Genomic DNA, 17,699 nt, shown 5'->3' with positions numbered 1-17,699 from the left:
AATGATTCTATTTAGGACTAAAGATAAATACAGCAGTCCTCCGTATTCACATTTTCTGAGGTTTCACTTACCCATGGTCAACCATAATTGAAAATATTAAATGAAAAGTTGCATAAATAAACAATTCATAACTTTTAAATTGTGTGCTGTTCTGTGTAATGCAATGAAATCTCACACTATCCCACTGTTAAGGCTTTTTTACTCCCGTAGTTCGGTGAGCGGGAGGGAGTAGCACCCAGCGGCTTCTTCTATACCGTTGTTTGGGGGAGTTGGAGGGAGTGTTACAGCTCTTTGACTCCCACCACCCACTGCTCAGTAAGCTGGAGCGCTACATCTCTTTTGCTCCCGCAAGTTCGGGGAGTTCCAGGTTCTTGTCCTGTAACCAGAAGAAATAAGGTATGTGGACACCAGAGAATGAGTAAGGCAGAGTAGAATTTTACTGAGCAACACAAAGAAAGTTCTCAGCACTGAGAGGGGATGTGAAAATGAATAGCCATCTGTGAGGCTGAGTCCGGGGTTCTTATGCACTTAGAATGGGGAGGTGCATGCTGATTGGTCCATGGGTGGTCTTGGAACAAGTACCATTTGATTGGTTGAAAAGCATCATTCAGAAGGAACCAATAAAGAGAGAGGGGGTAAGAAGGGGATAGAAGTTCTTACTGTGGTCATGAATTTTATTCGTAACTGTCAGCTCGGGTTTTCAGGCTATAAGCTGTCCTTGGCTTGAAGGTCAGATTTCATCTGAGACCTGTCTCTGTCTGCCTAGGAACTTGTCTGTCTCCTGTCGCTATCACCACTCTGTCCTGCCTGGGACATGAGTGTTCCCTTTATCCAGCATATCCTCACTGTCTACACTACCCACCTGTTAGTCACTTAGTAGCAGTTTAGGTTATCAGATCAACTGTAGTGGTATTGCAGAACTTGTGTTCAAATAACCCTTATTTTACTTTATAGTAGCCTCAAAGCACAAGAGTAGTGATGCCGCATATTGTTATAATTATTCTATTATTTGTTATTGTTGCTAATCTCTTACTGTGTCTAATTTACAAATTAAACTCTATCACAAGTATATAATGCATAGAAAAAAACATAGTATATATAAGATTCAGTACTAGTTGTGGTTTCAAGCATCCAACAGGGGTCTAGGAACATATTCCCTGCAGATAAGGGACTACTGTATTTTCATGTGGAATCCTGAAAAGTTAGAAGCCCAGTGGCCTATAAATCACCAACAATAATTAACATACAAATTTGAGGGTAAGCTGTGTTCAGACCTTGCAAAGTGCAGTTGTCAGACCTCTAAATAATTTGGGAAGAGTTTGAAAGGGGAAAAAGTATGAACTATTTAAATAAATACTTAAAAATAGAGAAGCTAAAGGAAGGAAAAAGTAGAAGAAACTAAAGTAAGAATAAGCTGCTGGGGTAATTCTAAAAAAATGAAAAAGGATCTTGGCAGATTCTCTCCAGAAAAATAGCAATTCAAGATGAAAATTATTTAAAAATAATGTAACATCTGGAAATTGTCCTAGAAACACCAGAAAAAATGCATAAAAATTCATTCAAGAAATACTATTTAATGTTTTTAAGAACAAGTAGAGTCTGTGGAATTCTAGCCAAGATTCTTTAATTACCAACCTCCATTTCCCAACTTCACATTACAAGACCTCTACCCCAGGCACGTGCAGTCAAGAAGACAAGGATCTCTCTGTCTCAGGAGGAGCAGCCTGCTAGCATTTCTCCTCCTATCTCCACAAGCTCTATTCTAGGAAGGTATGTGGTGAAAAAGACCTGGGACTTTCTTCCCCTATTTCACCCCCGCTCATAGTGTGGAAGCTCTATTTCAAGTAAAGAAGGCGGATGATACTGGGGCCCAGCACACTGGTAGCATGGAGGTTCTGTGACAAGCAGGGCAAGCTAAGACAATCAAGGGCTGCCCCTTACACACTCTAGTGCCAACTAGTAGGTAGACTAGGGATCTGGGAGAAACAGATTTCTGCCCCCGACTGTGGTGCAGTGGCACAATGGTTCTGCCCAGGTAGAAAGGCAGGTAATAAGGATGAGGAGTTCTTCAGCTCTGCCTGAGGGGACTGGCTTTATTTGTAACAGTGGATGGAGATCTCTATGCATGGGAGTGTTGCCAGAAACAATAGCTATCTTTGTGGAAAGCAATTACAAAGAGGCAGTAACTCTGAAACAAGTAAAGTCACAGAGAAACCAGAAGTTCAATAAAAAGAACCAAGAAAAGAGACAGCCAAGAAGGGTCTCTCTGTGATTATCATCAGCTCTAAGGGTGGAAAGGCTTTCTCCTTGCACTATGCTGCATCCACTCAGGAGGCAATCAGAACAGAATGTGAGTCAGACTTAAAAACATTTCCCAAACCACAGATAGACCCATCAGCATAGGATGGAAGTCTAAATGGCACCAGGAACTAACAAGGTTAAATTACACCAGGCTCTTCTGATCCTAGAAAACGGCAATAAATACCAGAAGGAGGGGAGTTAAAGAAATTCATCACACTTTATGTTCTGGAAATGGCTTGCTGCAAAGAAGTACCCTTTCTCATATGACTTAGATAAGACTCACGGATGGCCCTCTTGTGTACCTACGACAAGACCAGATACAAACACTCTAAATTCTTATTCTTTGCCTCATATATATTTGCTGAACTGTTTGTCCCCATAATCAATCAGAACCAAATACTTGTAAGCAAACTTTAGATTTCTCTCCTTCCTACAGATCTCTGAATTTTACTCTCAGCCTCAGCCGGCAGGCAACCTTTCCTAAATTTCTCCTCTTGAAAATAAACTGACATCAGGATAAAACATTCTCTGATCTGTTATCCCATCATGCCTCCCTTTCTTCTTACATCTGAACATCCTGTTCTTTCTAGCCTTGTTTATTCCTCTCTACAAAAGAATAACTCTTTTCACATAATCCTTAAGATGTTTGCTATGGTTGTTTTATTCCCTGTATTGCAATAGTCCCTTCTTCCCCTTTGCAATAATCCTTCAAAAAAGTCTCTCCTTACCTAAATTTGGATTTTTAAAAATTAAAAAAAAATGACAGTGCTTAAACATAACTTCTGACCAGATACCGAGTGAACAAAGATCTTCTCTGATCTAGGAAATATACCTGGGAAGCCAAGATTTAAAATAATATCACAGTCATCTGAGAGTCTGGAAGACTATGCTTCCCAGAAGAAATCAGAGACAAAAACCTCCAAGCTGAAGACAGGACAAAATAAAATGAAATAAAATAAAATATCTGAACTGATATAATAGACTTTATGCTACACATGTATTTAAAACAGTAATAGGTAAAATTCTAACCAACTGGGGGTCGTAAACACAATTTTAATCAATAAACAGGCTGTCAAACCAGAGGCTTCTCCCAGTGAGCCAGGATAAAAGATAAGCAAAAAGGAAAAAATTAACAATTCTAGCAGATACATCAGAGGCTGTACATGGCAGAGGAAAAAGGCTTTACAGAATTTATTAAAATAAGTCCCTAGATAAATGACTATGTAAAAAAACAAAAACAACACTCCTAAGAAAGTCAGTATCCAACGTTATATCAATATGTTATCTAAAATGTATAGTTATCAACAAAACATTAGGAAATATGCAAGGAAATAGGAAAATATGACCCATCCCACTTGGGGGAAAAGCAGTAGGCATTAAAAATTGCCTTTACAGAAAATTAGGTGGTAGGCTTAGGAGACAAAAATTTCAAATCGCCTATCATAAATATGTCCAAAGAACTAAAGGAAACCATGTTTAAAGAATTTAAAAGATATTTAAAGACAACATGTTATCAAATACAGAATACTAATGAAGAGATATAAATTATTGAAAAGAAACAAAAGAAAATTCTGGAGTTGAAAAGTACAAGTGAAATGAAAACTTCACTAGAGGGGCTGAAAAGCAGATCTGAACTGGTGGAAGGAAGAATCAATAAATTTGAAGAGAGATACATGGAGATGATGAAATCTGAAGGAAAGAGAAGAAAATAAAGAAAAATGAACACACTCTGAGAGAAATAAGGAACACTATTAAATACACCAATATAGTAATGGGAATACAAAAGACCAGGACAAAAAATATTTGAAGAAATAATGGCTGAAAACTTTCCAAATTATTGGAAATATTATAGTACACATTAAAGAAACTCAATGAACTTCAAGTAGGATAAATTCAAAGAAATCTAGAGAGAGACACCTAATAATTGAAATGTTGAAAGACAAAGAGAAAGAGAAAATCTTGGAAGCCGCAAGAGAAAAATGACTTATGTACAAGGGAACTGTAGTAAGATTAACTTTGGACTTCTTATCAAAAACAATAGATACCAAAGGCAGTTGGATGACATATTCAAAGTGCAGAAAAAAAATGGCTGTCAAGAATCTTACATTCAGCAAAATATCTTTCAAAAATGAAGGTGAAAAAAGATGTTCCCAAATAATCAACAACTGAGAGAACTGGTTGCTAACAGACCTTCCTTACAGGAAACACTAAATGTACTTCCTCAGGCTGAAAGCACTCAACAACAGATAGTAACTCAGATCTAGACATATTTAAAAAAGAGTATCAGTAAAGGTAATTATGTAAGTAATTATAAAGGACACTATAACTGCATATTTATTCACCTTTGTCCCCTTGACTAATTTAAGAAGCAATTGCATAAATCAATGTGTATAAAATTGAAAAGGTTTTTAAAAATATGATTGGCAGAATAATACTCCTTCCAAAATGTCCACATCTTGATCCCTAGAACCTGAGAATACGTTACCTTACATGGATAAAGAGATTTTACAAGTGAGTAAAATAAAAAATCTTCAGACAAGATTATCCTGGATTACTCAGATCTAATCAGATGAGTCTTGAAATGTAGAGACCATTTCTTGAGTTGAAATCATTTAGATGTCAGTGTGATGATGGAAGAAAAGTCATAGGGATGCAATGTAAAAAGAACTTGATCTGCCAAGACTGGCTTCAAAGATGGAGGAAGAGAACCATCAGCAGGTGTGGACATCCCCTAGAAGCTGGAAAATGCAAAGCAACTTCTTCTCCCCTAAAGCCTACAGAAAGGAACACAGCCCTTGATCTTTCCCAATGAGACCCCATATCAGATGTGTTACCTAAAGAACTGTAAGATAAAAATTGTTTTAAGCTACTAAAGTTGTGATAAAGTTATGGCAACAATGTACAACTATTAAAAGCAAAGAGGTCCAGTCAGAATATGCAAATATATAGAAATAAAAGATTAATAGTTGCATAGGGCTTGAGTAGTGGGGAATAACGAGTGCTAATGGAGTTTCTTTTAGGGGACACAAAAATATTTTAAAATCAGATTGGGGTAATTTTTACATAGCCCTCTGACAAACTCAAAATCACTGAATTGTACAATTTAAATGGGTGAATTGGATAGTACGTGAATAATACATCAACAAAGCTATTTCTGAAAGAATATGATACTGCTTTGAGAATTGGGCACGTTTCTTTTGACTAAAGGAGACAGATCACCTCTTTCTAAATGAAATAAAAAATGTTATTTATCGGAAAAAATGGGGCATTTTACTGAAATGAGTAATGGGATGTATAACTATGACTTAGCGAAGGAAAGAAGAACAAAACCTCTGGAATTTTGATGAAGAAGATTAGAGATATTTTCCAGGTGCTACTTCAGCCTTTTCAGGCTCTGTGCCCTTGCATTTTCTATAAGATAATACGCATTGGTTTGGGCCAAGTGGTCAAGGAGATTTTCCTCTGGAAGTAGAATCATTTGACTTTCATTTTTTTAAAACCACTTCCCCACTAAACTAGGAATACAGGGAGGCTTCTTCCCTTAAAAAGTATCTACAACAAATCTACACTAACATCATATTTAATGGTGAGAAACTCAAAGATTCCCTACTAAAATAAAGACAAGAAAGTCCCCTCTCACCACTGCTCTTCAGCATCACTGACAATTCTAGCTAATAAAATAAGACAAAAAAATACATAAAAGGTATACAGATGGGTAAGTATAAAATGAAACTGTCTTTATTCACAGGTGACATGATTATCTATGTAGAAAATCCAAAAGAATCGACAAAAAAAATCTCCAGGAACTAATTGCTTAATTATAGCAAGTTTTTTAGAATACTAGGTTAATATACAAAAGTCAAATGCTTTCTTTTATACCAGCAATGAACAAGTAAAATTTGAAATTACAAACACAATATTATTTGCATTAGCACCACAAAAATAAATACTTAGGTGTAAATCTAACAAAATATGTACAAGATCTATGTAAGGAAAACCACAAAATTCTCATAAAAGAAACCAAAGGAGAAATCAATAAAGGAAGAGATGTCCCATATTAATGAACAGGAAAGATCAATATTGTCAAGATGCTTGTTTTTCCCAACTTGATCTATAGATTTGATGTAATTCCAGTCCAAACCTCAGCAAGTTACTTTGTGGATATTGACAAGTTAATTCTGAAGTTTACATAGAGAAGTAAAACAGACAGGATATCCAACACAGTATTGAAGGAGAACAAAGTTGGAAGACTTACATTACCTAACTTCATAACTTACTATGAAGCGACAATAATAAAGACCATGTGGGCCGGGCGCAGTGGCTCACGCCTGTAATCCCAGTGCTTTGGGAGGCTGAGGTGGGCAGATCACGAGGTCAGGAGATCGACACCATCTTGGCTAACATGGTGAAACCCCGTCTCTACTAAAAATACAAAAACTTAGCCGGGCGTGGTGGCGGACGCCTGTAGTCCCAGCTACTCGGGAAGCTGAGGCAGGACAATGGCGGAACCCGGGAGGCGGAGCCTGCAGTGAGCCGAGATCGTGCCACTGCACTCCAGCCTGGGTGATGAGCGAGACTCCGTCTCAATAAATAAATAAATAAATAAATAAATAAATAAATAAATAAGTAAAAAAGACAATGTGGTATTAGTGAAAAAATAAACAGATCAATGGAACAGAATAGAGAGAGCCCAGTGATAGATCCACATAAATAAAGTCAACCAATCTTAGAGACAGAGAAGGAAAGGCAATACAATAGAAAAAAGATAGTTTTTCAACAAATAGTGCTGAAATAACTGGACATGATATTCAAAAAATAAATCTAGACCCAGATTTTAAACACTTCCTTAAAATTAACTCAATATACATCCCAGACCTAAATGTGAAACACAAAACCATAAAACTCCTAGAAAAATAGCACAGGAAAACTATAGATGACATTGCAATTACAATGATTTTTAGATATAATAACATCAAAGGCACAATCCATGAAAGAAAGAATTAATAAACTCTATGAAAGACACTGTCAAGAGAATGAAAAGACAAATCACAGATTGGAAGAAAATATTTGCAAAAGACATCATATAAAGAATTGCTATGAAAATACACAACAAATTCCTATAATTCAGCAATAAGAAACAAGCAATTTTAAAATTGAGCCAAAGACCTTAAGAGATACTTCATCAAAGAAGATATACAGATGGCAAATAAACATGAAAAGATGTTCTACCTCATATGTCATGAGAGAAATACAAATACAAATTACAGCAACAATGATATAACACTACACATCTATTAGAATGGCCAAAATTCAGCGTACTGACAATATCAAATGCTGAGAAGGATGGGGAGCAATAGGAACTACCATTCATTGCTGGTGGGAATGAATGCAAAATGGTAAAGCCGCTTTAGAAAACAGTTTGGCAATTTCTCTAGAAATAAATAAATAAATAAAATAAACAAACACACTGTTATTATACAATTCAGAAATCACGTTCCCTGTTTTTTTCTCCCAAAATGCATATATAGGTACACACAAAAGCCTGCATATGGATTTGTATAACAACTTTTTTCATAATTGCTAAGATTTGAAAGGAACCAAGATGTTCGTCGGTAAGTGAATGGATAAACTAAGGTATATTCAGATAACGGACTATTATTCAGCACTAGAAAAAAAAATTAACTATCAAGCCATGAAAAGGTATGGAGGAAACCTAAATTCATGTTACTAATTGAAAGAAGCTAGACTGTAAAGGCTACTTACTACATGGTTTCAACTATATCACATTTTGGAAAAGGCAAAAATGTCTAAAAATATATCAGTAGCTTTTAGGACTTAGAGGGGAAGACAGATGAATAGGCAGAACACAGAGGATTTTTAGGGCAATGGAAATACCCTGTATAATACTATACTGGTAGATACTTGTCTTATACTTTGGTCCAGATCCATAGAATGTACAATACCAAGAGTGACCCCCTAATGCAAACTATGGTCTTGGACTCTGGGTGGTAATTATGTGTCAATGTAGGTTCATAAATTGTAACAAATGTACCACTCTGGTGGAGATATTGATAATGAGGGAGGCTATGCCTATGTGAAGGCAAAGAGTATATGAGAAATTCTGTACTGTGCACTATTCTGCTATAAACATAAAACTAATCTGAAAAATTAAGTCTGTTAAAGAATTTCACCATAAAACCACTTTTCTTAATGTTAAATTTTTCTAACAATCATTTACCAAATCTTATTTAGAAAATAGCTTTAGCTGGACGCGGTGGCTGATGCCTGTAATCCCAGCACTTTGGGAAACTGAGGTGGGCAGATCACGAGGTCAAGAGATCAAGACCATCCTGGTCAACATGGTGAAACCCCGTCTCTACTAAAAATACAAAAATTAGCTGGGCATGGTGGCGCACACCTGTAGTCCCAGCTACCCGGGAAGCTGAGGCGGGAAAATCACTTGAACCCAGGAGGCGAAGGTTACAGTGAGAAGAGATGGACCACTTCACTCTAGCCCAGTGACAGACCCAGAATCTGTCTCAAAAAAAAAAAAAAAGAATTGCTTTAACTTGCTCACCAATAAGCCTGTAATCAATTTGTTTGCCTGTGGCCAGCCAAATTTATTCTATAATAATTTTTCTTTGCTCTGGATCCGTGGCTTCTGGGGAATAAAATCTTCTTTTGTTTTTGAAAGTTCAGGTACTTTACTTCTCTCAAGTGTAAAAAATTTTATTAACAACAGGACAGGTTTCTCTCAGCATGAGTGCCTATTATTTGTTTTCTGTTAACAGGAATTCCTGCAAAAAGTAATAAACTAAAACAAAACCTAAAGGGTATAAATGTAAAATTAAGTCCTTTTACTCTCTCCAGTTGAACTACCTAGAGAAAACCATTTTAAATAACAATTTCAGAAGATTTTAAAAATTCAACTCTACCTAAAGACACCATAAAACGGCTCATTATTCCATCATCCAGGTAACTACCATTATTATTTTAAATGAAATCAAAAATATATGTACCTGACCATAAAATTATACTAAAAGCAATTTTAGTATTATTTTATCTATTTCATGATTTTCCTCCCAGAGAGCTCCAGTTCTGTATTCCAATAGTACCAAAAATCTGCGTCCTAAGGTTTTGTGTCCCATTGACTAAAACAATTTATATGAACATGACAAATATGTCATTTGTATATTCCATATTTTCTCAATTGGTTATTTGCTTTTGAAACTAAATCCTTACATATCTGTATTTGCAGATTTACTGCATTCATTTTTCTTATTCTTTTGTTATTAAATATTTTATTCACATTAAATAATAATAATAAATGAATATTAATGTACTCCCTTCTCAGCTTTAAAATATTCATGAGTACTCACACCTTGAAGTTCTCTATGCACCTGTCCTGGATGGCGTAGCCTACATTCAACCTAGAAGTAAGTGTTATCTTGAATTTTTTATTTTATCATTCCTTTACACATAATTATGTTTTGCAAGATAATATTTATGATTAGTATTATTTTAATTGTATTGAAACAGAATAATATTAAATGGTTTTTCTTGCAACTTACTGTTTTCATTGTGTTTGTGAAATTCACCCTTGTGATTGTGTGAAATACTAACTTATTCATTCTCACAACTGTTTTGTATTCTATCTTACAAATATAACACAATTTATCCAGCTGACTTTGAACTTTTTAGTTGTGTCTAGTTTTATCCTGTCCTGAAAAATGTTGCCATTAATATTTTTATACATATATTTTCGTTCACATGTTACAATGACTTTCTGTAGGACATATCAAAGGAGTAGAAGTATTATTTTAGAGAGAAATTGCTTAACTATACAAGGTAATGCCACAGCAAGTACAGTTAGGAGTATTAGCTTACATCCTGACCAATACTTGGAATTAGCAGACTTAAAATTTTGCTCAGCTGTTAGGTTTAAAATGATAATCTTATTGATTTTAATTAGTAGTTTCCTGTTTACAAATTAGGTGGGGCATCTTATGTTTATTAGCCATTCATTTCCTCTTTCAAATGTGTTTCTTGCCAATTTTTCCAAGTGATTATTGGTCTTTTGTTAAGAGTTTTCAGAAATATTTTTGTTTAAAATAGAAATGTCTTATTTATTTTATGTGTTTAAGTGATCTTCTACTTGAGGCTTAGCATTTCACTTTACTATAACTGTTTATGATGAAGCTATAACCTCAATTTTAAAGTAAAGATGTTTATAAAGCCTTTTATTTCTTGTTCATACTTTTCATTCTTTAAAAAAAAAAAAATGTACTTTCGGCCTGGCACAGTGGCTCATGCCTGTAATCACAGCACTTTGGGAGGCCGAGGCGGGTGGATCACGAGGTCAGGAGATCGAGACCATCCTGGCTAACACGGTGAAACCCCGTCTCTACTAAAAACACAAAAAATTAGCCGGGCCTGGTGGCGGGCACCTGTAGTCCCAGCTACTTGGGAGGCTGAGGCAGGAGAATGGCACAAATCTGGGAGGCACAGCTGCAGTGAGCCGAGATCGCCACTGCACTCCAGCCTGGGCGACAGAGTGAGACTGTTTCAAAAAAAACAAAACGTACTTTTAATTGCAAGATTTACCTACATTTACTTCACGAATTTTACAAGTTTTGCTTTTCACATTTAATTTTTAATCTGTCTTAAATTTTGATATAGTATTAAATAATACCTTTATTGGACCATCTGTTTCCTTTACATTTATTATTAAAATTTTTATTTAAATTGCCTTGAATTAATGGATTATTTTGGATTGAATTGTCATGAACTAGCTATATTTCTTGTTTAGCTATTCTGTTGCATTTTTTACCAACTTCTGTAAATTTTTCCATTAAGATCTTGTACTTCCTTTTGTATTTATTTCTTGGAAATCCTTTTTAGTGTCAGTTTTTAAATTGTGTTTCTAATTGCTATTTTCTAATGTAGAGAAATACATTTTATTTTTGCATATTCTTATATTTAGAAACTTTGCCTGTCTCTTTAATTACGATAATCATTTCAAGAACTCATTGGGGCTGTCTGTGTATACAGTCTTATTAATACATTTGTAGTTTTGATGCTTTCATTCATAATTTATAATTTATATGCTTTGTTATACAGTTCAGATTTCTGTTACAACACTGAACAGGGGTGATACAGCGGCCTTCCTTATCCAGTTTCTATTTAAAGTGTATTCTTTAATGTTTCTCTATTTTCCATTAGGTGTGCTAAATGCTGTTTTATAAAAATGTCTGTATTATTTGATAATAACAGAAGGCCCACATTTTAGTTTAGTTTAACAAATAGCTCCTGCTATGGACTAAATGGGTCTCCCCAAAATTCATATGTTGAAGTCTTAATTCCCAGTTAAATGGTGTATTAGTTCTCATACTGCTCTAAAGAACTGCCTGAGACTAGGTAATTTATACAGGAAAGAGGTTTAATTGACTCACAGTTCTGCATGTCTGGGGAGGCCTTCGGAAACTTACAATCATGGCAGAAGGGAAGGGAAAGCAAGGTATATTTTACATGGCAGCCAGAGAGAGAGAGAGAGTAAAACGGGAAGTGCCACTTTCAAACCATCAGTTCTCATGAGAACTCACTCACTAGGAGGAGGACAGCATGGGGGAAAACCACCCCCTCCACCTAGTCTTTGACATGTGGGGATTATGAGAATTACAATTCAAGATGAGATTTGGGTGGGGACACAAAGCTTAACCATATCAGATAGTATTCGGAAATGGGGCCTTTGGAAGATAATTAGATTCGAATGAAGTTATGCAGTTGTAGACACAGTAGTGGGATTGATATTCTTATCATAAGATGAAGACAGCCAAGCTCTCTCTCTGTCTCGCTGCTATGTGAGGATACAAAGAGAAGGCACCTTTCTGAACAACTGATGATTATTGAGCATCTAGAGCATCTATGAACTTCCTATTTATGGACTTCATTTATGAAAGAGACATAAATATTATCATATTTAAGATAGTAATCTTGAGTTTGCCATCATGTATAGCTAAATCTAAATCTAAGTAAATATGCATGTTATTAGATTTTTAAAAAGCTCACTTCTATTTTTAGCTTGCCAGAATTTTATCATTTTTGTTGTTAAATTGTACAAAATATTTTTACAGGTGTTTTTCTCTTTTATTTCTTTAACTTAGTGAGTTATTTTACAACTATATTATTTTCTAATCTCAATCTGTTGCTTTTTATTTCTGCTTACTCTTCCTCATAGCAAAATTTTCTCCTGTTTCTGTGATATTCTTTTGTGAATTAATTTTCTCGAAACTTATCCATGGGAATTATTTTAGTCCTGCACTAAGTTGCAATATTCCAGAAATGATCTTCATTTGCCTCTCCCAAGAGCCTAAGTGAACTAAAAAAACCAGAGCTACTTTAGAATAAAGTCCTAAGTTTGGAGTTTTCAGCCATATATGTTATTGAAATTCAGTTTCATTGCCACATTAGAAACAGTTTACATTTCAATCTAAACAGATTGAAGGAGGAAATATTTCCCTACTCTGCCTACAGCCAAAGGCCATAAATAGCATATTTTATTGGCAGGGTAGAATTTTTTTATTTGCTTATTTATATATGTATGTTTGTTTAGTTTACCCATTTTACTAAGTTGACTAATCTTTAGAGATTTTCAGTCTTCTGATTTTCTGTGTTTGAGCCCTAGGTTTTGTCTCCTGTTCCTTGCAGAGTAAAGACCCACTTGAAGTGAGCCTCTGGGCTGACCAGAAACCCAGAGGCTTCTGTGCTCACTCATTTGTCAGGATTTATTGTGTTCTCTTTTTGGTCTTACAGAATTTTCCACATTTGTTTGCCTTCTCCTCTGATACACTTGTAGAACATGCTTTTAATATTTATTCAATACTTGTGCTTACCCACTATGTATTAATTTCCTAAACAATGTAATATTTTCACATTTTTGAACTTTATATAAATGGAATCATACCATTTGAACTCTTTTGTATAAAGTTTCCTTTGCTCAACATTGAGTTGTAGGGATTTTGCTGCTCTGTGAAGGTGTAATACATCCATTTTCATTGCTGTATAATAGTTCATTGCATGATTATAGAAATTTTTTATATTGCAAGTGGACATTTTTGATGGGAAGAATTGTAAGTTATCTCAGAAAAGTGTTACTAGAAAAAATGTATGTGTGCATGAATTTTCTCAGAGGACATTTAGGAGTTTTGAATTGCTAGTTTTAGGATATGTATATAGAGCTACTGTGTTGGCAAACTGCTTACTGACATAGCTATACCAATTTCCACTCCCACTAAAAGTGTATGAGAGTTTCTATTACTCCACATTTTCACCATCATTTTGTCACTTATTTTTTAATGTTGCTAATTTGGTGGTATATAGTAATATCTCATTATGGTTCTAATTAGCATTCCATGATTGGCAATGTGATTGAGCATCTTTTGTTTCATTGTCTACTGTTTTTTTCCTTCTATTAATTGCATGTTTTCATATGTTGCCCATTTTAAAATTTATTTGTTTCTCTGTTTTTTGAATATAGGTTTTCTTTATTTCTTAAAACTCATCAGGAAGGGCACAAACCAAGGCTTGGCTGGAAATTTTTTATTTTCCCATGTATTCATTACCTTAACATTTTAAGAAAATATGCATTAGGGAAAATAAGGAGATGTATGAGAAACACAAACAGGAAACTTCTCAAGGAAAAAAAATATAGGATATAAAGAAGACAAGATGTAAAAGTATCATCGCATATCAGGAAACTCAAATGGAAAGAAAAAAATAGAAGAGGGAAGAAAATCATGATTCAAACTATTCCAGAATTGAGAAAAGAAAAAGATAATGTAAACCTAGAGAATGAAAGATTTTATCACAAAACAAGTATGATCCACAAAAAGAGAAAACAGACCCATAGACAGATTTTTAAAGGATCAGAAACAAAGAGTGAGCAAAAGAGATCAAAAGAAGCAAATTACCTATAAAGGAACACAAATTGACTCTGAATAGAAGACTGCAAAGGAATAATATTAACAGTTGCTAAAGGAAACTACATTGGAAATAACATTTTATTGTCCAGCTGAACGACCTTTAAAGGCAAAAACAAGATAAAGATGTCCTTAGACACCATAGAATCAGTCTAAAAACTGCTTTTGAGAAAAAAAAAAACTCAAAAGAATTCAAAAAGAAATATGTCATCTCTACCACAATAATACAATGAAATTAAGTTTAAGAGATATACCTCAATAAACAAAACAAAAAATATAGATCATTGAAGTATATATGGATATCCATGACTAGATGCTCAATACATTGGAGTGGCTGTCTGTGGTCAACATAGGAATGGGTATAGGAGTGGGAATGAGTAATGAAAATGGAAAAATGAATTAAAAAAATGATCTTTACATAAACTGTAGATGTTGGTGTGCCATGATTTGCATATCTGCAATCCTCTCTCTTATGCCTTCAAAAAATAAAGCAAAAATAAAAATGAAGGAGAAGTCCATTCCAAGATGGCTGAATAGGAACAGCTCCTGTCTGCAGCTCCCAGTGTGATCGACACAGAAGACAGGTGATTTCTGCATTTCCAACTGAGCCTCCACTGGTGATACCCAGGCAAACAGTGTCTGGAGTGGACCTCCAGCAAACTCCAACAGAACTGCAGATGAGGGACCTGACTGTTACAAGGAAAACTAACAAACAGAAGGGAATAGCATCAATATCAACAAAAAGGACATCCACACCAAAACCCCATCTGTAGGTCACCAACATCGAAGACCAAAGGTAGATAAAACCACAAAGACGTGGAGAAACCAGAGCAGAAAAGCTGAAAATTCTAAAAACCAGAGCATCTCTTCTCCTCCAAATGATTGCAGCTCCTCATCGCAATGAAACAAAGCTGGACAGAAAATGACTTTGACAAGTTGACAGAAGTAGGCTTCAGAAGGTCGCTAATACCAAACTTCTCCAAGCTAAAGGAGCATGTTCTAACCTATCACAAGGAAGCTAAAAACCTTGAAAAAAGGATAGATGAATGGTTAACTACAATAAACAGTGTAGAGAAGACTTTAAATGACCTGATGGAGCTGAAAACCATAGCATGAGAACTTCAGGAAGCATGCACAAGCTTCAACAGCCAATTCAATCAAGTGGAAGAAAGGATATCAGTGATTGAAGATCAAATTAATGAAAAAAAGTGAGAAGAGAAGTTTAGAGAAAAAAAGACTAAAAAGAAATGAACAAAGCCTCCAAGAAATATGGGACTATGTGAAAAGACCAAATCTATGTTTCATTGGTGTACCGGAAAGTGACAAGGAAAATGAAACAAAGTTGGAAAACACTATTGAGGATATTATCCAGGAGAACTCCCCCAATCTAGCAAGATAGGCCAACATTCAAATTCAGGAAATACAGATAACACCACAAACAAACTCCTTGAGAAGAGCAACCCCAAGAAACGTAATTGTCAGATTCACCAAGGTTGAAATGAAGGAACAAATGTTAAGGGCAGACAGACAGAAACGTTGGGTTACCCACAAAGGGAAGCCCAGCAGACTAACAGCGGATCTCTCAGCAGAAACCCTACAAGCCAGAAGAGAGTGGGGGCCAATATTCAACATTCTTAAAGGAAAGAATTTTCAATCCAGAATTTCACATCCAGCCAAACCAAGCTTCATAAGTGAAGGAGAAATAAAATCCTTTACAGACAAGCAAACACTAAGAGATTTTGTCACCACTAGGCCTGCCTTATAAGAGCTCCTGAAGGAAGCACTAAACATGGAAAGGAACAACTGGTACCAGCCACTGCAGAAACATTCCAAAGTGTAAAGACCATTGATGGTATGAAGAAACTGCATCAATTAATGGGCAAAATAACCAGCTAACATCATAATGACAGGGTCAGATTTACACATAACAATATTAATCTTAAATGTAAATGGGCTAAATGTCCCAATTAAAAGACACAGACTGGCAAATTGGATAAAAAGTTAAGACTCATCAGTGTGCTGTATTCAGGAGACCCATCTCACGTGCAGAGACACACATAGGCTCAAAATAAAGGGAAGGAGGAAGATCTACCAAGCAAATGGAAAGCAAAAAAAAAAAAAAAAAAAAAAAAAAAGTAAGGGTTGCAATCCTAGTCTCTGATAAAACGGACTTTAAAGCAACAAAGATCAAAAGAGACAAAGAAGGCCATTACATAATGGTAAAGGGATCAATTCAACAAGAAGAGCTAACTATCCTAAATATATATGCACCCAATACAGAAGCACCTAGATTCATAAAGCAAGTCTTTAGACACCTACAAGGAGACTTAGAATCCCATACAATAATAATGGGAGACTTTAACACCCACTGTCAATGTTAGACAGATCAACAAGACAGAAGGTTAAGAAAGATATCCAGGACTTGAACTCAGCTCCGGACTAACCGGACCTAATAGACATCTACAGAACTCTTCACCCCAAATCAACAGAATATACATTCTTCTCAGCACCACATTGCACTTATTCTAAAATTGACCATGTAATTGGAAGTAAAGCACTCCTCAGCAAATGTAAAAGAACAGAAATGACAACAAACTCTCTTTGACCACAGTGCAATCAAATTAGAATTCAGGGTTAAGAAACTCACTCAAAACCACAAAACTACATGGAAACTGAACAACCTGCTCCTGAATGACTACTGAGTAAATAAGAAAATAAAGGCAGAAATAAAGATGTTCTTTGAAACCAATGAGAACAAAGACACAACGTACCAGAATCTCTGTGACACATTTAAAGCAGTATGTAGAGGGAAATTTACAGCACTAAATGCCCACAAGAGAAAGCAGGAAATATCTAAAACTGACACCCTAACATTACAATTAAAAGAACTAGAGAAGCAAGAGCAAACACATTCAAAGGCTAGCAGAAGGCAAGAAATAACTAAGATCACAGCAGAACCAAGGGACATAGAGACACAAAAAACCCTTCAAAGAATCAATGAATTCAGGAACTGATTTTATGAAAAGATCAACAAAATTGATAGACCGCTAGCAAGACTAATAAAGAAGAAAAGAGAGAAGAATCAAATAGAAGCAATAAAAAATGATAAAGGGGATATCACCACCAATCCCACAGAAATACAAACTACCATCAGAGAACACTATAAACACCTCTACACAAATAAACTAGAAAATCTAGAAGAAATGGATAAATTCCTTGACACATACACCCTCTCAAGACTAAACCAGGAAGAAGTTGAATCCCTGAATAGACCAATAACAGGCTCTGAAATTGAGACAATAATTAATAGCCTACCAACCAGAAAAAGCACAGGACCAGATGGATTCACAGCCAAATTCTACCAGAGGTACAAAGAGGAGTTCACATCATTCCTTGTGAAACTATTGCAAACAATAGAAA

General features: G+C 35.3%; 1 long non-coding RNA gene across 1 annotated transcript in view; it reads left to right on the top strand.

Annotated features, from left to right (window-relative positions):
• The first annotated feature begins 584 nt into the window (after window positions 1-584).
• Window positions 585-17,699, top strand: part of LOC129061066 (uncharacterized) — a 64,286-nt gene continuing 47,171 nt past the window's right edge. Inside the window, exons 1-2 of the long non-coding RNA XR_008528052.2 lie at window positions 585-635; window positions 9,093-9,276. This is a non-coding gene — a long non-coding RNA (uncharacterized LOC129061066). The remainder of the gene's footprint in view (window positions 636-9,092; window positions 9,277-17,699) is intronic.

This window comes from Pongo abelii, chromosome 7 (assembly GCF_028885655.2).
Source record: "Pongo abelii isolate AG06213 chromosome 7, NHGRI_mPonAbe1-v2.0_pri, whole genome shotgun sequence".
NCBI lineage: Eukaryota > Metazoa > Chordata > Mammalia > Primates > Hominidae > Pongo > Pongo abelii.
Note: the sequence above shows the minus strand (reverse complement) of the source record. Positions and strands in the feature narration are given on the sequence as shown.